Raw genomic sequence first — 6561 nt, forward strand, 5'->3', positions numbered from 1 at the left:
CAAGAAGCTAAAAAACAGGTCAGGGATATCTTAGATCAACTTGAATACCAGGGGGTGATTGAAACATGCACCTCTCAAATGAACAATCCTTTGTTTCCTGTCTCCAAACCAGACAATTCATATCGTCTAGTTTTGGACTACAGACACCTTAATGCATGTTGCAAAACTTTTGCAGTACAAAACTCGCATAGTGCAGCCCTAATGAATAACATAGTTAGGAAAAAATATAAAACAACATTAGACATATCTATTGGTTTCTTTTGTCAAAACATTGCACCAGAAAGCAGGTATTTGACCGCTTTCTCCGTAATGGGGTCTCAGAAAAATTTCTGTAGGCTCCCACAGGGGTTCAAGAACAGCCCAGGACTATTCTCAGCTAGAGTAACAGAGTTACTACAAATATATGATGATGAGGCATTATCTTACGTAGATGATATCTATCTCACAGACGACGACTTGGATACTCACTTGAAAAGAGTGAACACCATTATACTTGGGTTCGCAGCAGAGGGTTACAAATTCAACTTTAAAAAGTCTCGAATTGCCCATCTGACAGTATTATTTTTAGGATACGAATTATCAAGTGAAGGGAAAAGCCTAGCGGACAACTTCTTAGAGAAGTGCGCTGTACTCCAAGCTCCAAAAACGCTTAACAATTTACAATCCATAGTAGGTTTTCTGAATTTTGGAAGAACTTACATTTTAAATTACGCAGAGAGTGTTAAACCTCTCTACGAACTAATTAAACCTGATTTTAAACAAATCAATTGGACTCAAAAACACACAGAAATTTTGAGATCACTGCAAACAGACATGTTAGCAAAAACAAAATTAGATACACGTGACAACACACGCGATCTTGTAATCAAAGTCATCCCAGGAGGATGCGGATTCACGTACCTGACCTCTAATGAGGGAGAAAAGGTACCAATTTCAATTAAATCTCACTTGTATACACAAGCAGAAAAGACATAGAGTCCCACAGAAAATACTGTGAAGGCAGTGCAAATCGCATTAGCAAATGAACGAGAATTAGCACATGGTAAAAGGATTAATATCCTCACAGCGGAATCCGCCTTCGAAGCGCTATTCAGCCCAGTAAACCTGCCTACTGTGTCACTGGATCCGAAATGGATACAGTGTATAGATTCTCTAGGAGCGGAAGATGTGAAATACTATTTCGCCCCGCAATTCGAAGAACTGAATGATTTAGAATATGAAGAAGAATATCCTCTGCCAATCGAACTTCTGCCTCTCCCACAGTACGCCTGTATAATCTATACAGATAGATTTGTACATCATTTCATCGTAGAGAGCAAATTCTACGATGCAGCCTGTGCGATTGTTAAAGGTCGTTGGCTGTGCGGTAAATTCAGACCGAAGGTAACAAAAACTGAATCAGTAAGAAACTGTTCGGCTCAGAGAGCTGAAATCAGATCTTTAAAGATGGCGCTTGAAAATGCAGAACGTGAATTCCCCACACTAATCGTGTGCGATTCTTATTTTTGCGTCAACTCTTACAATAATAAACTGCAGAACTGGATTGAAAACGATTACAAAGATGACACAGGTGCCACAATAAAGCATAAATTGCTCTGGAAACAGGTAGCTCTTTTTCAGAAAGAACTACAAAAGACTCACGTGATACACGCACAGAGTCTTCAACGTGATGGCGTTCACGTTGCAGGGAATTCATTGGCCAACACAGCCATAGCGGAAGCAACTAAACCGGCTTCCGTAGCCACAAAAAAGTGTGCAGAAAAATACATAGACGGGGAAACCATGCTGGCAGTAAAAACGACCGTAAAAGGCGACTATGCAGCACTGCCCGTGAACTATCCACTCATTTATGCATACATAATCAATGCAAACTCCGTTCCTTTTGCTCGAATCCCTGGAGTGGGCGATAGGGTAATTCCAAACAGGGACCGGAGGGGCTTCCTATTACAGGAAGCACATATGGGATTGGGTCTGAGACACCAAACAATCAGGGACTCTCTGAGAGAATTAGAATCAGAGTACTGGTGGCCAGAAGTGAGTGAAGGCATTCATGAGTTTGAAAAAAACTGTGAAGACTGCAACAGAGATCGCCGTGAAGAACCGGCCAGTGTAGTGTCAGAAGCCCTAATAGAAAGCATCAGGCAATCTATCCTCGCTATCAAAAAAGAGAAACGCGTCCCATTGTACATCGTTAAGGCTAAACACACTTAAAAAATGTGGCCTCCAGCGCTCGGCTGACGCCAGAACGGTTATAAAAGATCTGCGAGTCTTTATCGGCACATACGCAATTGCCATGTTCCATTCTGACCAGGGTCCTGCTTTTAGCTCTCGAGCTTATAAGGAGGCCATGGCCAGCATGGGAGTTGGGTTGCGCTATTCTTGTCCATCACACCCCGAAGGTAATAGTGTGGTAGAAAGAAAAAACCGGGACATAAAGCGATCTATAACAGCGAAGGTATTAGGTTCGGGTGCTGGGTGGGTCAAACATCTAATAAGTGTCCAAATCAGTCTTAATAACTTGCCAAGAAATTCTCTAAAAGGTTTCAGCCCATACGAACTATTGTTCGGAACTAGAATGAGAGTTCAGGACTTAGATAGTCAAGTATCAGTGGTACAAGATAAGAAAACAGACTTTGACATCAAAGATCGTTTGGCTGTTTTACTGGACTTGAATGAAACAAGAAAATCCTTAAGCAACATAAAGTTAAAGCAACAGCCAGCTACCACTGATGAGGCACCACAAGCAACAGCCCCAGCAAGGCCTGTCTGGATTCCAAAGATTGGGGATCTAGGCCTAGATGTAGGTAATAGCAATTTACCGAATGGTAAATACCGAATTTTACAGATTCGGTATTCACTATTCGGTAATTGCTATGTAGGTAGAATATTCGGTAAAAATACCAAATCTGGAGGAGGAAATGATTGATTAACCTGTAGGATGCCATGGGGTGGGATTAGAAATATAATCTTGTCGTTGAGACTTCGGCTCACATTGTGCTTGGGGGTGAAGGGGGATGGCCTGGGGGTTGGGGGTCGGCGTGTTCTACTAGCAACTCTTTTTCCATATTGCCTTATGTCTATTCACTACAAATGAGCTACTACGTTTGGTTTGGTTTTTACTTTCATAAAAAGGAACAAAACAAAAATGGATTTAAAAAGTAAAACTTCATGGCTCCGAAAACTGCATCCTGAAGGTTTGCCATATCATCCTCACCATGTGCTGCCGGACCGGAGGGTTGTCGGCTGAATAGCTGTGTAAAAGTACATGATGTTCTCTTATCTTACGCCATGCTTATTGTATAAATGTACTGCTGTTACTTGGATGATGACTGTCAATAAAAGTTTTACACCAAAAAAAAAAAAAAAAATACCGAATCTGTAAGATTCGGTAATTACCGATTCTGTAATTACAGAATCGGTACTTGCCATTGATTCCTATGGGCCTTGAAGCCCATAGGAATCAATGGCAAATACCGATTCTGTAATTACAGAATCAGTAAAATTACCGATTTTGCAAGGGTGACAGGGTGTCACTTTGACACCCTGTTGCACCCCTGTTTCTGGCTTGTGTGCCATGTGGCACACAGACATGCCCTACGGCATGTCTGTGTGCCACATGGCACAGGTGTACATGCACAGATGTGCATGTACACTGGAATTCGTTATTTACCATGGAATAGTATTCCATGGTAAATAACGATTCGGTAAGGGCCTGTGGCACTGATTACAGTGCCACCTACATCTTGATTTACAGAATCGGTAAATTTACCGATTCGGTATTTTACCGATTCTGTATATTTACCGAATCGGTAAATATACTGATTCTGTAAATAAAATGCCCCCTACATCTCAAAAGCAAAATACCGGTCGGAAACAGCCAAAATCGGCCGTTTCCGACTGGTATTAAGGCTCCTACATCTGGCCCCAAGTCAGAGAAAAAATAGCGGTGAAGAAGGAATTTGGGCCTTCTTACAGAAAAGCAGTACCTGTCTTGGCAGTCATCGGAACAAGATCAGTAGTACTACCGCCCCTTGCTGGTAAAAAGGAGAACAGAGTTGTATCTATCGACCTGGTAAAACCACAAGCATGTGGCCTATAATCAACAGTAGGCCCAGTGGACTCCCGAGAAACAACAGAATACCCAAACTTGCAACAATCCAAGAGGTTCAAACTGAACGACTAATCACATTCGATCAGCCTGCAGTGCACAGAGAAGGACTATGCAATTACGCCATGGAACTCGTGCCTCTTGAGACACAGATTGAAACAGTTTGTCAAGAAACACCAGTCTACAATAATGTGGCATCAGAAAGTGCTACCGAAAGACAGATTGAAAGAACAATCCCAACAATTGACAGAACTGCCTCTGGTTATTTCATCGACTTCGACAACTTTTCCGAGGATCAAAGCAACCCCGAAGGGATGCCAGATACAAAAATGACCTTTAAAGAAAATACAACGGAACTCCTTCAACAAATCAAAGAATTATATCTGGATACACCGTTGATTGAGCATTGGATTATTTCAGGGGTACTCATACTCCTACTATGCCTAATTTTAGTTTTAATTTTAGGAAAGTTTATTACAATTGAATGTACACAGCAAGTCAGAACATCAACTTAGTCCTCAAACCACACAGATCATCCCACGTGAAGAAAAGAGAACTGTCAACAGTAAATGTCACAGCCATTCCAATACCCGGTGGGGTAGTATGGGAGAAAAATGACTATGAGATCTATGGTCCGGTCGAGATCCTGAAGTATCCTCATCAACTGAAGGTTTCCTTAAGTGACTTTGTAAAACCTAGTACATTCTCTGATGATTGGGACTTTGACAGTATTAATAATATGATGTCTGATTTAGTAATGTCAGCTAGATTCACAGATCATGATTATTTACAAGGTTCGTCTAGTTATGAACAGATGTTCTGTTTTACACATTATGGCGATCATTATTTGCATAAATATGCACAGCCTAGAAATGTTTTTAAGTATAATCAATGGGAACATTGTGCCAAACCACCTAAAAGCAGTTCTAAAACATTCTTTGAGAAATTCAAGTACTTCTCAGGGTTTAACACCAGTGATGTAAAATCGTTTTATTACAAACTGTTAGATAAAACAGGAATGAAAACAATGCTGACAAACACTAAATTAATATATTCAGAAGCATTTTATGAAAAAATGATGACATTTGGTTTTGATTATTGGAAAAATAACATTGAAACAAAAACCATTTGGGGTACGAAAGAGTGGCAGGTACAAGGCCTAGAAGCACTATTCAGAACCTGCATGATACCAGAACAAATGATGTTTTTAAATGACACAATTCATCAAACATCCTGTCTTGGCCTAGCTAAGATCAAAGACCTAAACAAACCGTCTGTTCCGAAGCCAATGCCTGATAATGCAATAACAGATATTGAGATAAACGTAACAAAAATTTTACATTTAAACAGAACACATCCTGATTGGAAAAAGTGGTTAATCTGGCCTACTGGCACAAACAACTGTCAAGATAGATTCCTGAATAAAACTCAGGGGTTAAAAATGACCAGACAAGACCCTAGATACTCCCAGAGACAACATCCAGGGATAGTAACAACATACAGTGTAGGGAAACTCTGCCTCGAATGGCTAGGATCATCCACACTTGCTGAAATTAAGCAGCACTTGTTTTTACTTAAAGAGGGTGCTGATTTGCGCGATTTTATTATGGGACCACGCAAACAGTGTCAAAAGCGTTTCATAGCGACCAGCATCTATGCTGCGTACAACGAGGCTTGGAAAGTCACACAAATTGAAACAGCTGAAAAAATACGAGAAATTGATCGTATTAATTTGGAAAAATCACTTTCTGTAGTGGACAATGGGTTAATGACTCTGTCCTCCAGAATATATTCGTTGGACAATATTGTATCCTCTGCCTTTGATATAATAGACAGAGACTTGCTGATGTTACAGCATGGCCAGTCACAATTACGTTCTATTGTACAATTAGGCTGGACGCTGCAAAATCTTCGTTCAGGCTATGTGCCTTGGCGTTTAATCAACACAACGTCATTTTTTTCCATTTTTAACCTTACTGATAAACAAATCAGCTTGGCACAGAAAGGAGCAGACTATACAATCCTGAGCATCGAAAAACTTGAGAGATTACCATTGACAATGTCAGAAAGTCCTGTCATTGAATGGATAATACACCGAATTATCACAATTCCGATAACAACTTTCCAATTTAAAAAGTGCCTTGAATACATACCTACTGGCCAGGATATGTTAAGTCAACATGGAAATTACCATACACACATTCATGCTATAGTGACAGCGACAAAAATGTATTTCTTAGTGGTGAAAACTGTAAACGTTCATTAAGCGGTATACTTTTGTGCCAGGGTATTAATTTACACGGAGCCTGTGAAGGTAATTCTAACAACCTTTCATGCCACCAGCTTGTCACACCTGCAACGCAGATAGAGCCTTTCTTTATGCAACTCGCGAATGGGAGTTACATTCTAAGAACGGATCACAGATGTTGTGGCCTTTTGCCAGGAAAAGCGTA

The sequence above is a fragment of the Lissotriton vulgaris genome, chromosome 10 (genome assembly GCF_964263255.1).
Source record: "Lissotriton vulgaris chromosome 10, aLisVul1.2, whole genome shotgun sequence".
Classification (NCBI taxonomy): Eukaryota; Metazoa; Chordata; class Amphibia; order Caudata; family Salamandridae; genus Lissotriton; species Lissotriton vulgaris.